This window comes from Anguilla rostrata, chromosome 6, assembly GCF_018555375.3.
Source record: "Anguilla rostrata isolate EN2019 chromosome 6, ASM1855537v3, whole genome shotgun sequence".
NCBI classification, from domain to species: Eukaryota; Metazoa; Chordata; class Actinopteri; order Anguilliformes; family Anguillidae; genus Anguilla; species Anguilla rostrata.
In genome coordinates this window covers 29688913-29711937 of record NC_057938.1, presented here as the reverse complement: position 1 = coordinate 29711937, position 23025 = coordinate 29688913, and the positions used below count along the sequence as shown (strand labels likewise).

The following is a 23025-nucleotide window of genomic DNA, read 5'->3' as shown; positions in this document are numbered from 1 at the left end:
GAACGATTCAAACTATTGCATCTCAAAATGATGGGCTAGGCTCTCTGCGTCTGGTTGTGTTAGAAGTATCAGGTAGACTGTATGTTTTTCGATCATATTCGTAATAAATAGCTCATGCCTGGCGTGTAGTGGCGTGGCTAGGATTCTAAAACTGACGTCCTTGCACAATCGATATTAGCATACTCTAAGTAAGTTCGGGAAATAGCAATAAAATAACCACTTAGCTAAACAGACCTAGCCTAGTTCAGATTGAGGCATTGTTATTGATGAGTTGCGTGTAGTTTAGTTGGAATATCAGTGTTTATTTAGTTAAGCTAATGTTTTTTCGTTGATAGCTTGCATTGTTTGTAAATGTGTGCTGTATTACATTCTCTGTGTGTTTGTAGGAATATTCACTAATATGCGCGCTTGTAAATTCCCACACTACGAATGATTCTAACCATTGCTTCTCAAAATTATAGGTTACCTCTCTGCGTTTGGTTGTGTTTGTTTGGTTCTTTGTTTGTATATGATGTCACATTTCATAAATTTTGTTTTCATTAGTTAGTGGTTTGTCCCTTTTTTGTAAAGCACATTTAATTTTCACCTGTTGAAGGAAATGTGCTATATAAATAAAGTTTGATTTGATTTCACATTTCCTAACAATTTTGTTTTTATTATATTTGCAGAGATGTTGATCAGGAAACACGGCCTAGTTCACCACTAGCTAAGAGGCCAGGCAGACGTTGCAAGAGTACACCAGTCTTATCTCATCTTCCATGCAGTTTACTTCAATAAATGTTCTAAAATCAAAAGTTGTCTTTGTTTCTGTCTTCTAAATGGCTCACTGAGTCTTTGTCTTAGTGGTGGGGAGGCATGCGGCCAGGTGTGAATAGCCTCCTTAGCTGGCAGGTATTCCTACCCAATGCATATTCATTACAGAAAGGCCATTTGCCCTCCCATTCTCACCTGGTGTTGAAAAATAGTAGTCACAACACTAACTTTTAGCAATTTATTTTATTTTATTTCTCATTGGATTTGCTAAAATATTTTGTCATCTTTTGATACCCAAGACCTCGAAGAACACATTTCAGTGACCAAAAGTCTTATTCACAATTGTTTAGTGTGTTTTATTACAACATTCCTGTGCATGTTCAAAACTACTGTTTACAGTTTGTGTGTTCTTAGAGCAGTTTACAATCCACACATTATTATGACCTACTTACTGCTGCCATATTGTTGTAGCTGAGTTTGTGCTGAAAACAAAGATATGAAACACTTTGGAATCACTGTATATAAAGTTGATGAAATGTACACAAATGTCAGAGCATCGCACAATCACCAGTGTGCCTCATTTTACCCTTAGACCCCAGAGAGTTAAATATAGCCAAATGTAAGGTTCAGTTCTGCACATGGGAAATAAAAATATGAGGCAGGATTACTTTATGGGAGGAACAAAATTGGAATGTGCTCAATTTGAAGCAATGATAGGGGGGAACATTGCTCAAAATGTGCATCCAGCTGCCTGTCCACCCCTGTGGACTCCACAGGTTCACCTCCACCAGAAAGAGGAGAACCTTGCACCACTGATTATTCCTATTGGAAATGGTTCCATGCTCTAGCAAGTGACATAGAACAGTTTGACCCTCCTAGCCCCAATAGTAGCGTTGAGAGCTACCTTTCGTGAGGTTAACTATGCCCTCTCTTTTATCTCTCTCATACAGAAAACAAGCATCAGATAAGTTCACAGCTTCACAGAGTAACAGCCCTCTCTGATCAGTGAAAGCTACCACAAGCCTTGCCAAGCTTTGGTTGAAGAGTATACCATTCAGGCTGACTCCATGGTTGAAATAAAGGTGGCCGATGAGGTAAAACATTGTCAGTGAGAGGACCTTCGTTATTATTATGAGAGGCTGTGAAATACATACTTTGCCAGCAAACATTGTTGGGGCCAAGAAGACAAACACATTTTAAAGGCCTATTCCTTTTATAACTTTATCCTTCCTCCACCTCAGCAAGTGCTCCTTCACCTTATGAAAGCTGTGAGATACCAGTCTCAGGACTGTACCAGGCAAGCGTATCCAGAAACCGCCATTCCCATCATAGCTCCAATCACAACTGGAGGGAAAGGTCAGGGAGACCTAGGAATAATCATGGCTGTAGTGGTAAGGGGGGAAGCATCTACCAGTGAGACACCTCTGACGTTTCAATAATTTTTCACCTCTGCGTACCTCTACCAAGCCAAAGGGGGGGGGGGGGGAGTCACTTGAAGCAACAGCAACTACAGAGCGCAAGCAATATATGAGTATAGCCCTTGAACGTTAGTAGTGTCAGTGAAACTAAGTTGATTTCTATAAAATTGCCCCAAACCCATAGAACACATGCTCTACACCCACAACTACAGTGCAACTTTCCCAGTATATTTGGCATAACACTGGAAGTGACTCCCATGTTACGGCTGACAGTTAAATTCCCTATCACTGCACTCCCCTATCACAATTAGTACAGTCTTGAGACAAGCCACACTCACTATCCACTGGATGTCTTTTGGAGATATTACCAGCAAGATGGATAGGAAGCAGTCTATCATTTCATACTTTGAACAAGATCACATATCAACCTTGGTGCCATTTTGTGCTGAACAGCCATCACATGATCACAGTTAGACAGACTGATCACATGGACTGAGTACTTCCTGCACTTCTATAGGGGTCTCTTGCCATTCTTCTCTTTGCTGCTGAACAGAAAATATGTGCAGCAAGCATGGTCTCAAGGCACGGACCTAATGAAAGTAAGGCCTGCCTGTAAAGGAACAAGCGGAGAGACACACCGTCTCTCTCTGGTTATAGCCACGACCAAGCAGTTTAAAACTTAGCTATACTATAAGTAAGCTAAAGAAACTTATCCGTCAAGGGACAAGGGTTCTGCAACACAGCAAATTAAACGCACGTAGTCTATGTACTCTCCTGTGACGGCAAGCAAAGCACAGCTTTCCAGCTCCAGCAAGGATGGAAGAAAACCAGAATGGAAATCGGCTTATTCTACAGACAGCGCACCGGAGATCCAGTTGGTGCCCAAGTCAGAGTTTCCTTGGACAAGCGAGCACTACATAGAACCATCTGCACTCCCGCAGTAAGACTGACAAACACCCAGGCATTAACTAGTGTTGGACAAGCGAGGATTAATTAAAAATGTTTATTTTATGAATCCAGTGTTTCAGAAAACAGCCAATGCCCTTGCTAAACTGTTCAGAACTCTGAATACTGAACACAAGCAGTACTGAATGCTAGAACCCCTCACTTAACCTACATATAAAATAAATTTTGTGATTTAATTTAATAATTATTGTTGGAAATTATCAATGAAATCGCTGAATTCATTAATAGGTCAGTCTACAGTAAACTGGTAGAATCAACCAACAAGTCAGAACAAACTCTATATCAGCTTTTAAAATTAAATAATTGGATTAAATAAGAAACAGTCAATTAGAATAATGAATTGAAATCATACATTCTTTACTGAATGCAGGCTACTTCTGAATTACAAAACAGAAGATATTACAAAAACATTAAACAATTTATTTATAGATACCAGAAAAGAGAGAAAGACAGATAAGCCAGACCTTGCCAAAGTGTCACCCTCTTCCAGTTTAAGCACCACAGGAAACAAGCTAAAAACACACAACCAAGGAACCACCACCAAAATAAAAGGAGAAAACTCTTCTCCTCCAAGCCTCCTCCAACTTTTTCCTTTGGCCATCTCACATACCTTATCCAGCATGGCTTGAGGATGTCTGCCCTGATTGGGTGATGCTGATTTATGGTGTGGAAGGGAAGGGGGGAGGTCAGGCTGATTTATGACAAGGACTGGCCTACCTAAAAGCTAACCATGTACTTATTGATTAATGGGAATGAATGTTGTTGGAAGTATGGCTAAGCACAATGCTATTATTATCAAAAGATTCTTGAATGAACTCTCTTTCTAACAAGGTCAAACATGAATATGTTATATTTCAGTTCAGCTCTTGAATACCTATAAAAGCATGGAAAATAAAAGCTAAAATCAGTCTATTTGACAGATACAGTTATAACTTCCTTCCTTCCTTCCTTCAGTCAAATATTTTCCATATAACAAAACCAAACCACATTGGTTTTCTGCTTAAAACGAATTGGTTCTAAAAAATTGAGACTTCAGCTATGAGGCCTCAACACCATTGTTAGACATTAAACTGTATAGACATTAAACTTTTCACTCACTGATTTCACTTAAAGGAATGTGTTCGAAATGTAGCCATGCAGGGTCTCTGACACCCGATATGGTGTTCTGTGTCTTCTGGTTTGTCTCTTCTCAGACAAACTCTGCAGGAGGTGAGACCAATAGATCTCCTGCCTAGATTAGGGTATCAGCGGACTTTAAATTGCTCCAAATTGCTCCAATCATGTTTGTTTCGATGTTTGTGGAGGGGAGGGCAAACCACATTCTTAGAAACAATAAAATATTGTATCCAATTCACTGTTTCTCTCTAAGGCCAAGTGATCTAAACACTAGATATCTGACACTAGCTTAGGAAACTTCTGTTTGTTTTCAAGGAAGTGTAATCGATTGTTTGTAATGTTGCATTTAGCTTATTTCACGTCACTTTCTCCCCTGCACTAATATAAACTCAGTCAATATATGGTCTCATATATTTAGAATGCCAAGGTACACTGAGATTAGCTGGACGTACCTAACTTTGGTAGCCTTTTGTACACCCTGATTCTCCTGATTTCCAGGCCAGATTTAGAACCACATGCTGGGTCATATTTCGCTCCAGGACAAAGGAGTGTTCGTCTTTCAGCACTGTTGGGAAACAGACAGTTTTGTGTATTCTGCGTTTGGGAAGTTTCCGCTGGGCCCCGAGGGGGAAGGGGGCGAGCCCCCCTGTTGTATTTCAATTTCAATGTGAATGGAACCTGTTTGAATAGATAGGATGGGTTTGAATTTGAATGGTCCAATCGGAAGGAAGCACAGCCTCTTATCACCAATCAGAGGCAGCGCTCCAGTTCTGACATTATGCAAAATGTACCCACTCTAAACTATAAATCTAATCACCCACCAGTACTATTTTGAACTTTCTCGCTGAGTTGTTCCCGTAGCCGGCTGCCTAATAAATCATCCTGTTTTTACCACGAACTTCTGATCAGCTTCTTCCTGGGATAACGGTCATTTTACTTGTTTTTGGTAAAACCTTGAGTAACCAACAGCACCATGTGTGCTGGTGAACATACATGAGTAAACACACACGAAACTCTAGTCTCCTTTCATATCCTCCCTTAGCCTTATTTTATTTTAGATTTTTTTATATTTAATATGGAAATTCATATTCATTATTTCATAATGAATTTTATGAAACTGATTAATCATGAGACTGATTATACTTTTGCACCATTTGATCACCGCATGAGGTAATATATTTATATCTCCTGCATTCTTTGGTGCCTAAATGTGAGGATTGTTAAAACGGATTTAATTTAATTATATTGCGTCACGATTCTATTCTAGTAGAGGTATTTAGCCCCTACATTGGCAAACACAGTGTGAAACTTCATTGGTGGATCAAAAAATATTTACTGTTCTTCTTTTCCTCTTCAGAATTGACAAAGAGGTTAACTTCTTTTATCAGATTTTATGCATATCCAGGTGTGTTCTTCATGATATATTTCTGAAATTTAGATAAAATATCGCAATACAATGTGGTGTTTGTAGTAACACAATATGTTACAATATATTTAATCGTTGTATTGTGTTATGTTTCGTATTGCCAAATCTTTGCTAACACACAGCCCTTGTATCTAATGTGCAGTTTTGCCAGTGCCAGACTGCCAGACTGATCTGTGTCATGTGACTCAGTTGATGAAAGCGCCAGCCTGTCTACAATCCAATTCAATTTTAATTAAAGCCGCAAGCGGCGTTGGGAGGGGTCCAAGCATTGGCACCATCGCGCCCCCTACAGAGCGATTTTAAAATGGCTTTTTCCTCATGATCATATGCCTTCACCCAACATATCTACTGAATATCACGATGATTGTATAAAATATTGATGACTTATGGCCAATTTTGTGCTAAGAGACGCTGTCGGATGACTTAGTTGCGTCACCATGGATGTGTCCTGGCCGCTTCCCGTAAAGGCCTTTACTATGTCGTAACACTTAGATGGGATGTCGTAGCACATATATGGCCCGGCGTGTATGTACAGCTGCAGCGCTTCCATGCTGTAACTAAAAAAGGCGTCACACTAGTGCTGTCACGATACCAAAATCTTGACTTTCATACCGATACCAGGTTTAGTATCACGATACTTGATACTGAAACAATATTGATTCAATACTCGGTACCTAACAATACTGAAATTACCTTAATAGATCAGAAACGTAATGTCCACAAGGGTTGACCTCATTTGCAAATGCATGGTTTATTAACAACCTGGTTTATTAACAACCTTTAAGTTGAAGCCTGTTCAACATATTAATAAGCATAGGCCTATAGTGTTACAACACTAAACAATAGAAAAATATATTAAATATATTTTAAAAATTAAACAGTTGTAAACTAAATAATCTTTAAAACAGGTCTTTCACCTTTAAATAGATTTAAAAACAGCATACTTTAATAACAATACAGCATCTATCTATAATAAAATATTTCCAAATTGGAACATCTATTGCTACTGAAGTGAACTGAGTCGAAGCTTGCGCTGTATCAACAAGCTGAGTGCACAAGCACAAGTCACCTCACTTGACAACCTTAGTTGCTACTGCCATCTAGCGGAGATTCTGACAAATTACACCTTTCATCCTCTCAATCAGTAATGCGTGTGACACATTTCCCTGGCTTTTACATTTGACACAAAACTACCAAATGTCAGAAAATTCTAATACCGAACAGTTTCTTTTTTTTTAAGTACCGAAAAAGTGCTGAAGTTTCGGTATACCGTGCAACGCTACGTCAGGCACATATTCCAATCCATTGCTCAGCTTAGCAGAGAATGCACACTTCAGAGCGCCTCAGAGACAGACAGAATAATAATACATATTTCAAATAATAAATACGACATAGAAAAAACTAAACAAAAAACGAAATATCAACTCGCCATCCCTGCGAGCTGCGCGCAGAGTTGCCTGCCTTATCATTTATTTCGACATTGGCAGACTACAGCATAAATTCCATCTTTTGTTTATATTCAATAATAGGAGTTGCAGCGAGAAACTGTAGCTACACAAGAAAGTTTGTTATATTATGGTAGCAACGGAACGAAGCGGACTATATATATAGGCTATATTGACTGTCATTGTTTTATTATACCAGCGTGTTTTCGCGCGTTTGTAGAGAAACTCAAATACTATCAATAAAAATGGTTTAGCTGTATCTCAGCATAATGGCGGATGGGGATGGGACTATATGAAAACAATTTTCAACCGTCAACCATGTTTTGGCAATGTTCCAACACTCTCGTCATCACTGCTGCATCACAAAAACACTACGGTGTGCAATATCCACATTATATAATACCACTAACCTATTTAAAGACACTCAACTTCAAAAATAACGCGTAACCGAAATATTTTGAGCAGTAATACTTACATAGCAATATGACATTTTATCTGTGTTCAGTAGTATAGAGACAGAGATAGTAAATCAATGACAAAGTCCTATCCGCTTCTGTTTTGCGTCAAAAAACGATGTCAGATATGTCTAAAAGCAAAGATATGGCTTTGCTATGCCTCAAAGTCCTCAATAATAATAGTACTCTCCAAGAAATTATGAAAATCGTTGACAACGTTTCGTTAGGTGCAGCGTCTTTTAATGCTGCCCCAGATGCGCAAGTGAATGCGATGATAAGAAAACTTTCCGTTACGCTGACCGATAAAACGCTATTCCAAAAGCAAAATCAGACATGTTATACATCGTTAGAAAGCTTAAACTCTCATCTACTGAATAAATGAATTGTCAATCAAGCCAAATTGCACTAAAAAGGGCGACAATGCCGTAAGCAACAAGTGTGGTATTACGCACAGCTATCTTTGAAGGTAGCCTACCCAGTCATCACAAATGCGCGTATATTTCACAAACGGATTGTCCAAGACAATATATGACCACTCAGTCACTAAAGGGACACCTCTACGCGTAAAATCAATGGTAAGATTGTATATTTATTCAATGTTTAGTCCCAGATGTTGACTGTAGAATGACATGGTATAATGTAAAAAAAACTTTGTCTCGTTTATTTCGTTATTCAGTGAGCAGCGTTTTCACTGCAGTATTGGCATATTTTAGAGCTAATGTCGGGTTTATCTTGTTGCTACGGAATATTAAATTACACTACAGGTATTTGGCAGATGCTCTTATCCAGAGCGACGTATAACAAAGTGTACAGTCATAATCAGGAACAAGTGTGTCGAAAACCCTAGAGAGAAGTATCGTTCCAAGTGCAGGGAACAACCGCATAGTTCAACTTGGACCCTGTAGGTTAAACTGATTAACACTAACACAAACAAGAACAGCAACAACGCAGTCTATGCAAAAATACAAGCAATAGTTAAGACGAGTTAAGACTATAATAATAACAACACTAAACAATAGAAAAATATATTAAATATATTTTAAAAATTAAACAGTTGTAAACTAAATAATCTTTAAAACAGGTCTTTCACCTTTAAATAGATTTAAAAACAGCATACTTTAATAACAATACAGCATCTATCTATAATAAAATATTTCCAAATTGGAACATCTATTGCTACTGAAGTGAACTGAGTCGAAGCTTGCACTGTATCAACAAGCTGAGTGCACAAGCACAAGTCACCTCACTTGACAACCTTAGTTGCTACTGCCATCTAGCGGAGATTCTGACAAATTACACCTTTCATCCTCTCAATCAGTAATGCGTGTGACACATTTCCCTGGCTTTTACAAAAAAAACTTTGTCTCGTTTATTTCGTTATTCAGTGAGCAGCGTTTTCACTGCTGTATTGGCATATTTTAGAGCTAATGTCGGGTTTATCTTGTTGCTACGGAATATTAAATTACACTACAGGTATTTGGCAGATGCTCTTATCCAGAGCGACGTATAACAAAGTGTACAGTCATAATCAGGAACAAGTGTGTCGAAAACCCTAGAGAGAAGTATCGTTCCAAGTGCAGGGAACAACCGCATAGTTCAACTTGGACCCTGTAGGTTAAACTGATTAACACTAACACAAACAAGAACAGCAACAACGCAGTCTATGCAAAAATACAAGCAATAGTTAAGACGAGTTAAGACTAAGTCACCTACGAAACAGCTACCTAGTTACAACCCTAAGCTTACAGTCAATTTAGAGATTAAATTGAGAATACGATTTCGCTCAGCATAATGATGGATTTAAAGACTAAACGAACTCACCCAATATTGTCTTCAAATGGATCCATGCCAAAGAAAAGTAATGATTCATCCTCTCAAAGCTTTTACTAACAAACCTTTAGTAGCAAAAAACGAAAGATCAACTCGCCATGCATGCTACCTGCTTCCTACGCTCAGAGTACCGTATTATTTATTTAGACATTGGCAGAGCACAGCATAAATTGCGTCTTTTGTTTATATTCAATATTAGTAATTGCAGCAAGAAACTGCAGCTGTAGACACAAGATAGTCTGTTATGTTATGGTAGCAACGGAACAAAGCGAAGTACATATGTATTACCGTCATTGTTTTATTATACCAGCGTGTTTTCGCGCGTTTGCACAGAAACTCAAACACTATCAATAAAATGGTTTAGCTATTTCTCATTATAATGACAGATTCAAAGACTAAACGAACTCACCCGATACTGTCTTCAAATGGATCCATGCTCAAGAAAAGTAATTATTCATCCTCTCAAAAAGCTTTTACTTTTTGGTAGCCTAGCATGCACTCTGACTGGCACTGTCTTCCATTGCTTCCCCGACGTTCAGACCCTCCCCTCACTGATAAAAACTAGACCCTACGGTGTCGGATTACTTGCGTCGCCATGGATGTCGCTTGCCGTAAAGAAGTTTACTAGATGTCGTAACACTTAGATTTGGAGCTCCAGCTCTTCCGCACCCCACCTAATAAAAAAGTCCAAATGGCGGGCATGACCCTTTGTTATAGCGCCACAATCTGGCCGACATAGGAGATTTGTAGTGCCTGAGTAGTGGGGGGCCATAGGAACCCACCTACCAAATTTGGTTGGTCTACAACTTATGGTTGCTGAGCCTCAGACATTTTAGCGGAGAAAGCTTCCACGCCCCAACGAGAAAGTCAAAATGGCGGGCAAACAATATGGCGGACATAGGTGGTCCCAATGGCAAAGTTGTAGAGCACGTTCAGATGCATAGGTTGATGAAGTTTTGTGTTGATCTAACTTATGGTGTGGGAGTTATGGCCTTTTACGCATGACCCTTTGTTATAATGCCACCATCTGGCCTACATAGGTGATTTCGAGTGCCTGAGTAGTGGGGGGCCATAGAAACCCACCTGCCAAATTTGGTTGCTCTAGGACTTACGGTTGCTGAGCCTCAGACACTTTTAGCGGAGAAAAATAATAATAATAATAATAATAATCCTAACAAATACAATAGGGTTGCACCAGCTTCGCTGCTTGGACCCCTAATAATCCTAACAAATACAATAGGGTTCCACCAGCTTCGCTGCTTGGATCCCTAATGATCTCTCTGCCCTGCACAGCCACAAGTCCAACCGCTGTTCATAACGCTAGCAAAAATGTATGTGCAAATTATTCCCAACTAAAAACTACACACAGAGGCCAAGAAAGCATGGTTTGCTCTGGCATCCTAGAAGGCAGCTCACAGCAGAATTGCTGGAAAAACTAGCATTGCTGAACAGCAACTAAAGAACAATAGACAGTAACATAACTGAATAGAGACAGAAACAGTTGATCTATGATGTGTAAAGAAACTGACTTTGCAAGTGTCTTTGGTAGTTTTAGACGAATGCAACTGATTTTCCCACCCAGTGCCCACATTGTTTAAATGGCAAATTCATTTGTTGCATATGGCTATTTTGATGCAGTGGAAAGTATTTACGCTAAGAGCAATAAAAACCTGGTCTTAAGTCTTGTTATTTCACTGTTATTTTAAGAATACTACATGGTACTACATAGTCAGAAATATGTGGACACCTGACATCCAAAAATTATGGGCATTAATATGGAGTTGGTCCACCCTTTCTCATATTAACCTCAAATACGCAAGACAGGACACTTACGCCTGGTCCACACTGCTTACAGCGCCTGTGTGTGACGGCTACCTCGCCGAACTGCTGCGGCTCGCGTGCATGTGTGTGTCCACACAACCTCCACTCTTTTGGGAAGGCTTTATTCTATATGTTGGAGCATTGCTACAGGAATTTGTTTCCATTCAGCCAGAAGAGCATTAGTGAGGTCGGGCACTGATTGAGTGATTGATCCCAAAGGTGTTGGATGGGGTTGAGGTAAGGTGCAGGCCAGTCAACTTCTTCCTCAACATAAACCATTTCTATATGGACCTCACTGTGTGCCTGGGGGTATTGTCATGTTGAAACAGGAATGGGTATTCCCCAAACTGTTGCCACAAATCTGTATAGAATAGTCTATAATGTGATTGTATGTTCTAGCATTAAAATTTTCCTTCATGGGAATTAAGGGGCCTAGGCCAAACCATGAAAAACAGCCCCAGACTAAGGGGTGTCTAGGTACTTTTGGTTATATGGTGAAAAAAAATAAAATAAATAAATATATATATATATAATTCATAAATTCACAAAAAAATGTCTTTTAGGCATTTAAAACTTGCTGGAGTGATTTATTTCATCATCTGGAACATATATCGGTACCTTACTAGTCACCACCATCTTGGATTGCTGACATTTTGAAAATGCAATTAGGTTATGTTCCCACATCCCACATTTTAGCCTAACCACATGGGCGAGACCTATGGCTGTGCACAGTATTACAGGGTACTTCTCTTTGGCCACTGACTGGCCGCTTTTTAAGTGGCATAATATTGGCTAAGTGAGCTTGGACCCCACGTATTGCTGCTATTATAATTTTTCTGCACTAAAAGTGTTTGCACAGCAGAAACTACATCATGAAGCAACCAAATTTGGCAGTTAGGTTCCCATTTCCACCTGCTACTCAGCTAAGAAAACTTGGATGCTGGCACTATTTGAAGTGCAATTTTTCACAAAATTTGGGTTATAACAGCTGGTGGTATTGCAGGAGAAAATGCCCATAACACATGAACAAAACAACCAAATCATTTGAAAATTTTGTAGGCAGTGTCTAGGTTAAAGGTGCTGATAGACTATACATGACTCTTCAAAAAAACCCAGCCACCAATCAGAATTTAGCACGCATTATTATTAGGTCTAGTTTAATTATTCAGTTAAACTAGACCTGCCAAAACTCCCTTGATTTTATATGGTATACGTTAGCTGTTCTTGTAAATTACATGCTAATGTTAGCTAACGAACGTTAATTTATTGCTAGCTTGTGTCCGTCCATTCACAAACGGTGGGCTATAGGACTAAATTATAATAGTATTGCAGAAAAAATCCAACTAACGTTAACGTTAAGACAACCTGATTAAACATTGCCACGGTCTTAAAGAGACCCTGCTCATGTTCTCCCTGATGAAATAAGTCAATACAAATACTGTCATTCTTCTCAAGAACTTTGACTAATAGGGTATGACAGCAAAAATATGACATTTTATTAATATGATAAGAATGATAACAAAATTATATTTATTTGTATTTAGACTCACGTTGCCACCTTTAATAGCCACTGAAAATGCATTACATAGACTAGTACAATGATGATAGCCTAAATGTACTTGTTTTACTCTCAAAATGACAATGGCCAAAGTAAATATTCTGAGCAGTTACATGTTTCAGCTAACATGAGATCAAACTCTGCTCTTGCCATCACCTGTGTATAGATTTTGGTGAATAAACTGCAAATTGGCAATGCATTTTTATTTTCAACAAGATGTAATGTTAACTTTACAACAACGGCAAAAAAGTCCCCGATTTTATTCTATGGGGCCGTGGACATGGCGCTTAAGAAATCTGGTCACCTTACTACTATTTGGGTGATTTTCTAGATCTGTTTCTCCTGTCCAGTCCGTGGTTCAATAATTGCAATGTCATAAAAGTGAGATTGTAATAGTGGGAATTACTGATGATTTATTATTTAATAAACGCTAGTGTCAACATGAAAAGGTGAGCGTATGACTCCAACAGAATCCAACAGCACAGCAACGTAAACAATCAACTTTCAGTCCAAAATGGCGGCGGATTGGCTCAGGAGCTGGGCATAGATGTTACATTGCACAACCAATGGAGTGTCACCTCTTGGTATTCGAATCTCTTTGGTATAACGATGAAGCCACACTATATGCGGCCCCACCTCCATTCATTTTGAATGCGAGGTGTCGGCCAGACCCCGCAAAGCATGTTGGGATTGCCGGCGGCACAGCGAGAGGCGGCGAGGCCGCGGGGGAGATGGCAAAAGTTCAACTCTGACCCCCTCACCGCGTCGCGGTAACCAATCTGATTTCATCTAATGATCCGTCAAGTAAATTGTCCCCATTTTTTTCTAATTTTAGTTCCACATTCTATCGTTCCACAACGGAGGACCTAACTCGTAATTGCCCTATCGGGTTTCTCAACTTAACAAATCTCCTACAGAGACACTGATAAGAGGAACGCAGCAAACTGATAAGACAAAACGCAGAAAACACAGTCTCTGAAATTGTTGGTGGCTCTGCTATGTAGTTATCGCCGTTACTATTAGTTATCACTGTCCAATCTGAATAAAAATATTTTTTGCAGTAACCTAGCTCTGAAAAATGGTAATAAGCTGCCTAGCTAGGCTGTCTAATGTCTAGCTAGTGAGTAACAACCAACAATAACAAAAAAATTTTTTCCTAATGTGTTAGTTGCTAGTTGTTTGTTTCTACCAGCCACCTAGCTAGCTAACCAGATATAACTACGAAGGCATTAGCTGGCTAATTAGCCAGACAATGTTTTTGTTGTTGGTTGTTACTCACTAGCTAGACATTAGACAGCCCAGCTAGGCAGCTGACTAACATCATTCAGATCTAGGTTACTGCAAAAATGATTTTTATTCAGACAGGACAATGAATATGAAACATGATATTAAACCCGGTCAACATTTAACAAACACAACTGTCTGTCAAAAATAGGTGACACGCCCACAAACAGCCAATTGTGGGGACGCGGCGCGGTGCCAGGCGGCCGTCGCCGCATATAGTGTGGCTTCATCGTAGGTCCGGTCCACACCGCTTTCCTCACGTGTGTGTGACGGTCGCGGAACTCTTGGTTTTCATTTCAGCGCCCATGTTAACAGGTTAGAGCAGCCACATAGCCTGCGTGAGACACGTGTCAAAGGTGCGTCTCGAGCCTCGCTGCTGCGGTGCGTCATCTACAGTTTCGGCGTGGAGCCTATTTTTCACGCGTGAGGCGTGTGGTTCTCAGCAAAAATAGACAGTGAAAGACTGTTGATAGTCATATTGACATTATACCAGCAACATTACATAACTGACACCTTTCACTATAGTTTCAAGGTCTAGGCTATATCTGTCACAGACATGAAAAAAATATAAATATATATAATTTTTTTTTTACAATTGAGCACACGCTTCTTAACCTTTTTCTGTCTAAACTAAATATAAATTAAATTTATAATGAAATGAAGTAAAACATTCTATTATTGATGGCCATTATCAAAGGCAAACTCAATGTAGAAAGATAGGACTGGCAGTAGCAGCGCCGCAGCAGCAACACTGGCGGTGTAGACACACACATGCACGTGAGCTGCAGCAGTTCGGCGAGGTAGCCGTCACACACAGGCGCGGTAAGCGGTGTGGACCAGGCGTAAGTGTCCTGTCTTGCGTATTTGAGGTTAATATGAGAAAGGGTGGTCGATATCGGCACGTCCAGGAATCCGTACATATTCACAGTTGTAACCCAAGTCGCAGGACGCAAAATAGCCGTTAGGAAAGCAGTTATGAAGCAACGTCTGTGCCATTGGGTTTAATGGGTCGCGATGAGATAATTCTGAGTGTGTTGCTCATCTTAAAGTTGATATAGTAAATAAGGCTGTATTAATATAACTAAATGTATATGTATGAAGTTGGTTTTTCACATTTAGACAGTTTATTATGTGTATTTTTACAGGACTTTTACATTACATTACATTCATTTGGCAGACGCTTTTATCCAAAGCGACGTACAAGAAGTGCATTTTCATGATCGTAGACAACTGCTGAACACGGGTTCACTTACATTTTAATAGGTAGCGATGTCCAGTTCTCTCTAATAAATTACGAAGTAAATACACTAGCGGTTCAGGTGGTTCGATACACGTCCCGCCCCTCAGGTGGTTGATAATGTGCTCTCGCTCTAACGTTACTTTCGCTAGAGAGGGACTCAAGGTTCTGACATATGCCCCGAAGTTTTGAAGGGAAAGAAACGCCTTATAGTTCTAAAATATGTAACATTAGTGGTGGCTACTACAATATTTTAATGTTCTTACTGTTTGCGTGATCAAATATTTGTGATGTGAGAGAATTATCTAACATTACTCATTCTCAAATGTAACCTTATTAGACAAGTACACAGGCAGGAGTAGTGGAGGTGAGTGGAGCAGGAGAGCAGAGTGAAGCAGGAGAGAGGGCAGAAAGAGATGAGTGGAGAGGAGAGTGGAGGAGGACAGGAGAGAGGAGAGAAAACAAAGACTAAGCACAGGCTATCAGGTTGGGACCCTAAATGGGTAGACAAGACAAGGTTCCACCCATGGCTCTCAGCCAGGCTGCACACTTTGCCACTGAGGCTAATATACAGTGCCCTCTGTAAGTAGTGGGTCAAAGAGGCATTATGCATGAATAAATAGATGTCAATAAATATGTTCTAATGTTTGTTTTGCAGTCAAGTGTCATTTTATTTAATATTTTTAAATTGACCTATTTGGATGGCAGGTATGCCATCCCGCCAAGTTACGCCTTGGCGGGGGCATGCCCCATACCTATACAGCACCGAGAGTTTGGCACTTTTCAGGGTTCCCCACAGAAATAACCACAACAGTCACAGACACTCAGCCCTTAAAAACATTAAATTCTGTACATTCTGACCCCATTTCAACAGACAGAATTCATAAACAACTTCACATGTCCACACAATAAAGCCCCAAACTAAGGGGATTTTGCGTTTTTCTCCTTCTTCTTCTTCTCTTTCTTCTTCTTCATTCTTATTTTTCCTGCCGCCTATCCCACTAACAACATGTCTCCCCATTGGACATTTCACAGCCAAATCTTCACCTACATGACCCAATCAAAAACGCGCATACACAAGCAAAATACCCATACCTTTTTACTCTGAAACATTTCCAGTTTAAACAGCTAGTCTGCCTGTGGCCTAGTAGGCAAGGTTACAGTCTTGGGAACACCGGGTCGTAGGTTCAAGCCCAGCTAGGAACACGTTTCTTTAACCTGCTTCGACCCTCACTAATAATTGTCTACTACTTATCAATTATTGCTTTTGCACCATATCTACCCGCCGTTCACCGTTTAGTTATTAACCGACTACAATATTGCTAAGCCATATGCATTATGACGTACCGTCTGTACGTTCAGTTATTAACCGGCTACAATATTGCAAAGCCATATGGATTCAACGGGAGCTCTTCTGTGCTTACTGGCCTGTGTTCTTCTTTAAAACCACCGGCTGGTTTGCTAATGATATTTCACGCATTGCATAGCTATGGCATGGTGCTGCACTAACAAAGTCACAGACTGGTAAACCTCCGGTTTAAGGCTTGAATCCCGCCTCGCCCTCAGGCAGATCATTTCCTCTTTTACACTAACGTTTTCTTACGCTTATATTTGCTTTACCAAAACTCACTCACGGCCACCCATATGCATTCATAAATTCACTCATAAATATAACTACTAGCACTGAACATGAGAAAAACACATTAGTGCAATAGATTTCACACATTATTTAACCCTCCACTTCAACAACTAACGTTTAATACAGACTGTTATATATACCGTTAGATAAGGAAACTAAGCTCGCTCATGGTCACTTCATTTACTTCGCACTATAGTCTGTGATCATGTCAACCTTCACCTACATGCCCATTCTGCTAAAAACATATTGTTTCAACTATGCAATTTCATCATTTCACCTAATTTATCTCACACTGTTGTTATTTTCTCATATGCAAAGCCTGCTGGGACATATGCGTCTGCTCCTATTCTCCACTATCAACTTTTCCGGTTCTAGCTTAACAAAACAGCAAAGAGGATTCCTACCTGCAGATAAGCCTATCAAAATGCCTTATAAACCTTACAAACACTAAAAGTGCATCTTCACGAAATAACAGACAACGGAGCAGGACAGAAGGGTACACAAGTTGCGACCTAGGCAGCTCTAATTCTACGGGCTTGCTGATTCTTTTGTCAATCAAGGCTCGTTGGATGGCCGTCAAATCCGTGAGTAGCCTACATACACTGGCCATATTTCACCTTTTCTGATGCGTTTACACTTACGCCACCGCACCATTTGTCACAGCCACTGTTTTACATATATAGCAAACCGAAACTGCTAAACGTACACGCTCATCAGACTGTACAAATTCACACAAGGATAGCCATAATCCACAACCGTTTCTTACAGGGTCACTTCGCATTTCTCACTCTCGTAATAAAACGCTTTGCAAAAAGAAATGATATCTCATAAAAAACACGTTTTCAACGTACAAAAATGCCAAGTTACTCACACATACAAGACATACACCGTCTATAACTCATTCATATGAGAAATATGCTTCCTGTAGTGACTGATCAGCAGTTTTCTACATGAATTTCAATGTGTTCCATGAGGCAATACAAAATATTTGACACTTTGATCTGACACAAAGTTTGCATGACATTGTCATATGGTAAGATTACAAAACACAGGGCTAAGTGACTTGAAAGAATTGAGGAAATATTGGGTAGCATTGCTTTGGAATACTGTTATTAAATTTCGGTGAGGCAAGATAGCCTATATTGTTTGTAGTACCGTAACTTGGCGTCATTTTGATATCAATACTTTTAATGGCAGGCCTGGATTTTGGCAGTCTGAATGAATTAGTTATAGACGGTGTAGGTCTTGTATGTGTGAGTAACTTGGCATTTTTGTACGTTGAAAACGTGTTTTTTATGAGATCGATATTCACTCTGACGCCGGCTGCACGCACGCACCACCCAGGTACAACAAAACCCTTTCCCCCGCTAATGAAAAAAATCCTAGAGGAAACACTGTCAGGTCCAGCCATATACTAGTTTTTAACCTGGTCTTGTTTCGTCATGATACTAAGGATGTTCAAAACGGAGCTTTAGAATGTCGCCAACAGTGTATGTGCGTGAGCTCGACAATGCATTTCTCACAGAAAGGGTCATTTGTTGCCTTTTTTTAGTTCATTGCAGTGGTGATAAAAGTGACAATAATTAAGTGGTACTGTGCTGTTAGCAGGTTTTACATTTACACATCAATAAATTTTCATTACAAATTTTGCTTTTACATTTGCAATTTCATTTTCAAATCTCAATTTAAACTCAAGACAGAGAAAAACATTCATATGGTGGCATGTCTGCCAGATCAAATTATATTGTTTGTTTCTCAAAGGTGATAATCTCAAAATATATATCCAACAGCACATTGCATATTGCAATCCTGTATGCCTGGTTCTTGATGAAATATGTCTCTTGTTTTTCAAAATTAAGTCAGTTACATGTTGAGGTATTTCAGAAATTGCCAATGTGACCATTTATTTATTTATTACCCAAGAGGGGCAAAACTTAGCGACAGGTGAATTGCTCTATCACATGTATGAAACAATATCATAACATAATGATGAGAATAGGCCATTCACCCCAGCAATGCTCGCCAATTTCCAGCAACTATATGGTACCTAGTGCTCATACACATAATTGTATCATTGTTACTCGAGGACCTGAAATTGAGAACTAGTAACTTGTCTTGACCAGAGCAACTTGGAACTTCACTTGAAACTTGGGCATGAATTCCTGGAACTTTACTTGAACTTGAAAGTTAAGACTTGAGACTTCTAACTTGCATAACTGACTCTGGTCCCATCTCAGAATCTATATAGAGTCAAAAATGCATGTTTTGGATGCAAGATGCCGCAAGTAAGATAATTCGACCACCACAACTTTGAAACTGTGATGTTTTTTCATTTTCCTTAACAGTGGAGGATAAAATATCAAGCTAGTATTCCCTTCAACAATAATGAGTGATCATCTTCACCCCAGGTTAAAACAGTTTTCGAGAGGACAGTGCACCCATTTACAAAGCAGTAATAGTGGCCCAAGAGCATGACAATGATCCATCCATGTCATAGCCTTCTCACTTACCAGATCTGAACCCAATTGAGAATTTTGGAATATTGTGGAATGACAAATCAGACGTTTCCCACTTCCATCCTGAGTTGACTGATGTTCTCATGGAAGAGGTATTGTATTCTTTGTGCCAAATTTAAGAAGATGGTAGACTATGCAATGGCACATACAGTACCAGTTAAAGGTTTGGACACACCTGCTTAAACCAGTTTTTCCATGATTCAAAATGCTTTAAACTGTATAAACCTGTATAAACTAAAGACCACCCACCATATTTCAAAATGCATGGGGTTTATTCCTACATAGTTTCACCACATGCAGTACCATATATTTCCAATGGAGGGTAGAAGGGTGAACCTGATGTAGGAATAAATTCCATGCATTTTGAAATATGGCGGGTGGTCTTTGTTTTTTTTTAAATATGAAAAATTCTACAGGTCCTGGAGAACCTGTTAAGATAGACGTCATCATGAACACCAATAAATACCAAGATATTTAAATAACAAAACAATGCCCCCAATGAGCTTACAAGATTTCAATTTTCATTTAAAAATTAAACTTTTGAATGCAATTCACTTATGATTATCTGCTTATATAAGTACAGATATCATAAAATGAAATATTAAGTGTTTATAGACAAGTTTATAAAGATTAAAGCATTTTCAATCATGAAAAAACTGGTTCAAGCAGGTGTGTCCAAACGTTTGACTGGTACTGTATAAGTCATACTAGCCACACATGGTAGTCCTATTCCTTGTCCAGGATTCCAGATACTGGAATAATCTATCCCAAAACACAAAAAACCATAAAGTCAAGGGACTTTACATAAGTGTGCCCACTTTTTGTTTACTACCTTCATATCTCACAATACCCCACACAAGCGCATGCATACACACAAACATGTTAAGGCATTTAATTCTGCAAAAATTGTGGGTTATGTTATGACAGAATACAGATCCATTCAGACCTTCTTTTGATTTTCTTCCCTACTACAGGTAGTGGTTTGTAGCCAGCCTTCTTCCTCAGAGCCCTTAGCTTGTCACTGTCTGCAAAACCATAGACAGCTGATTGCCAGGTTCCATCATGGATACACCCACCCTATGGATTAAAAAAAACATTTCAGTAACTCAACTGGGACTTTGGACCCAGTTTCACAGTGAAAGCACAATTGTAAAACTTCAGTGGTAACTAATGGCATGTTAAGGCAGACCCAACTCAATCTAATTTTGCGAAACAAGCTGTCACCTGCAGTGCAGTTTGAAAAAGGAATAAAACGCTTGTGGGTGTAGTCAAGGACCTAACTGCCAGTTTAAAATGGCCTTGCTGCATTAATAAAGGAAAGAAAGGGGGCCAGTCTGATTGGTCACAATGAAACTGAAGACTGGCCCCTTTCTTTCCCTTATTAATGCAACAAGGCCATTTTAAACTGGCAGTTTTGTCAGATGTACTTGTACAGCAAATGCAGTATCACAAACTGTACTTATGGTACCTCAAATAAGCCCTTTGGGCAAATGATATTAGCAAAAACGCTGGCAGCCTAGAGCAGCAAAACAACATCCATTAGTTGTTCAGTTTGTGCATTTTCATCTTCGCTAAATAAAATTATAAAGGATGGATTTATTATTTGTATTTTTTAAAAATTAATTTTATTATAATTTGTAGAGCTAAAATATATATACTGTAAATATTTTGTACTTTAACAAAATATTTCAGGAAAACAACTGATATTTTCCACTTCAATTGTTTAATTTAAAGTTACAATCTCGAAGATTTCAGTTTCGTTCTCTTTGGCGGTACCAATGGCAAGAAGCGGTAATTGCAGGTGTGTTTTTGGACCTCACTTCCCATAGATCCAACCGGATCCAACCAGTGTCGCCTGTGTGACGTCAGTCAGTTGGCAACTGGGCCACGCCAACTATTACACTTATTATTTCTTGAATAAAAAATGGTTGTTATACAAGTAACGTTATGTACATACTCATACATTGTCCAACATTAGGCTAACTTAAGCTGTCTTTACACTGCCGAGCCGGGTTAAAATGCTGTAGCAGACCTGGGGTAGAATTAGTGATGATCAATTTCCAAAAACGTTCTTTATCCACCTTTTGCTCGGTATGAACATCTTTACAGTGCAGAGAAGAATTTGCGGGATTCGCTGTGGCTCGTGCAATTATGTGTCTTGTGCATCATCATCGTGAATGATTGTTGTGTGATATTTTTGAAACAACAACTGCCTTGTTTCTGGTTTTGCTAGCTAAACTGTTCGAGAATAAAGCTGAGCTGGGTGTTAAATTAGCAATCAGAATAAGAAGAATAAAACAAAAACAAAGGATTTCATCAAAAAAGGGCATCAAGGCTGAAGGAACATATGAGGAAGCGTAATAAAATAACAACAACACTAATCCATACTGCCGTATTCTTTTATTTAGTTTTCTCCGGCTTGACATCTTTACATAGAAATCAGACCCGGCTCTGCTCCACCTATACCCCGGCTTATATATTGATGAACTTGATGGCAATGTAAATAACGGTAATGTTAAGGCCAGTTAAGATCAATGATTTGCAACGAGACTAAACGGTTTTAGAATGTTGCAGAGAAAATTGCAGCGGTGTGAACTGGTTAGTTGCAGAGCCTCTGAAGCCGTTGCCTATGGTCTCAAAAGACCCACCTTGTCAAATCGCCAAGTGCAGTTTTAGAACGTTTACAATCAGACGTCCTGGAATTTTGCAAGTTGCATCCAGTTTCGTTGCGAATCATTGATCTGAACTGGCCTTTAGTTAGCTACATTGCAATGCTGCAACAAGGTAGCATTGCATTCGAGAGACGGTTTGCGAGGTCGGTACCGGTCAGTAGCATTAGCAAGCGTTTTTTCTAATTGTTAGCTGACATTACATTGTGTTAATTACATTAGCTAGCTAGCTAACGCAACATTACCTGATATGAGAGATGGATACTGTGCGCAACGTTGTCTAAACTAATGTTGCCTTTATTGACATGGTCCGGTAGCTAGCGTTAGCTGTGCAAATAGCTATGCAATTTAGTAACGTTACATTGTCATCAGATGTAATACGAAATCTACATCAACAAATAATATGACCTCTCATGTTACACAAAAACTTATTAGGGTTCCATAACCCCCCCACCTTTAACGCCAGCAGACACCGGAAAAAACAGTACGCCACTTACACACAAGTGAGTTGAAGAGCAAGCCTGCTGCGTTAGCTCCGCCTACCCTCTCTGGCGGACCAACCACTGATGGGTGAAGGAAAACGCGTCACTATCTATGCGCCGCTTGTGATTTTTTCCCGGGAATGTCGCCACAGACACCCAGTTCTTTAGTCATAAATAATAATAATAATAATATAAATTTATATAATAATAGGCTCAATCACCATTGTGTTACCTAATTCAGCGATAGATAGTGACTTAACAGACATTCATTTTAATGAAAATCTTTGAGATTATTACTTTAAGCTTGTCTGGCAAGTGGAATTTAACTAAAATTCTGAACCAGCTATCTCTACAAAAATCAACGTTATATGAGGTTCAAGATTAAATAATTGCAATTAGAAGACCAAATA

The 23025-nt window shown here is 39.3% G+C and overlaps 1 protein-coding gene across 1 annotated transcript in view; it reads right to left on the bottom strand.

The window, feature by feature from the left end:
* LOC135257880 (saccharopine dehydrogenase-like oxidoreductase) overlaps nucleotides 1-20541 on the bottom strand; it is an 88195-nt gene extending 67654 nt beyond the window's left edge. Inside the window, exon 1 of the mRNA XM_064341106.1 lies at nucleotides 20411-20541. The gene's annotated coding sequence lies outside the window, so the exon portion shown is untranslated. The remainder of the gene's footprint in view (nucleotides 1-20410) is intronic.
* Between the last annotated feature and the right edge of the window lie 2484 nt (nucleotides 20542-23025).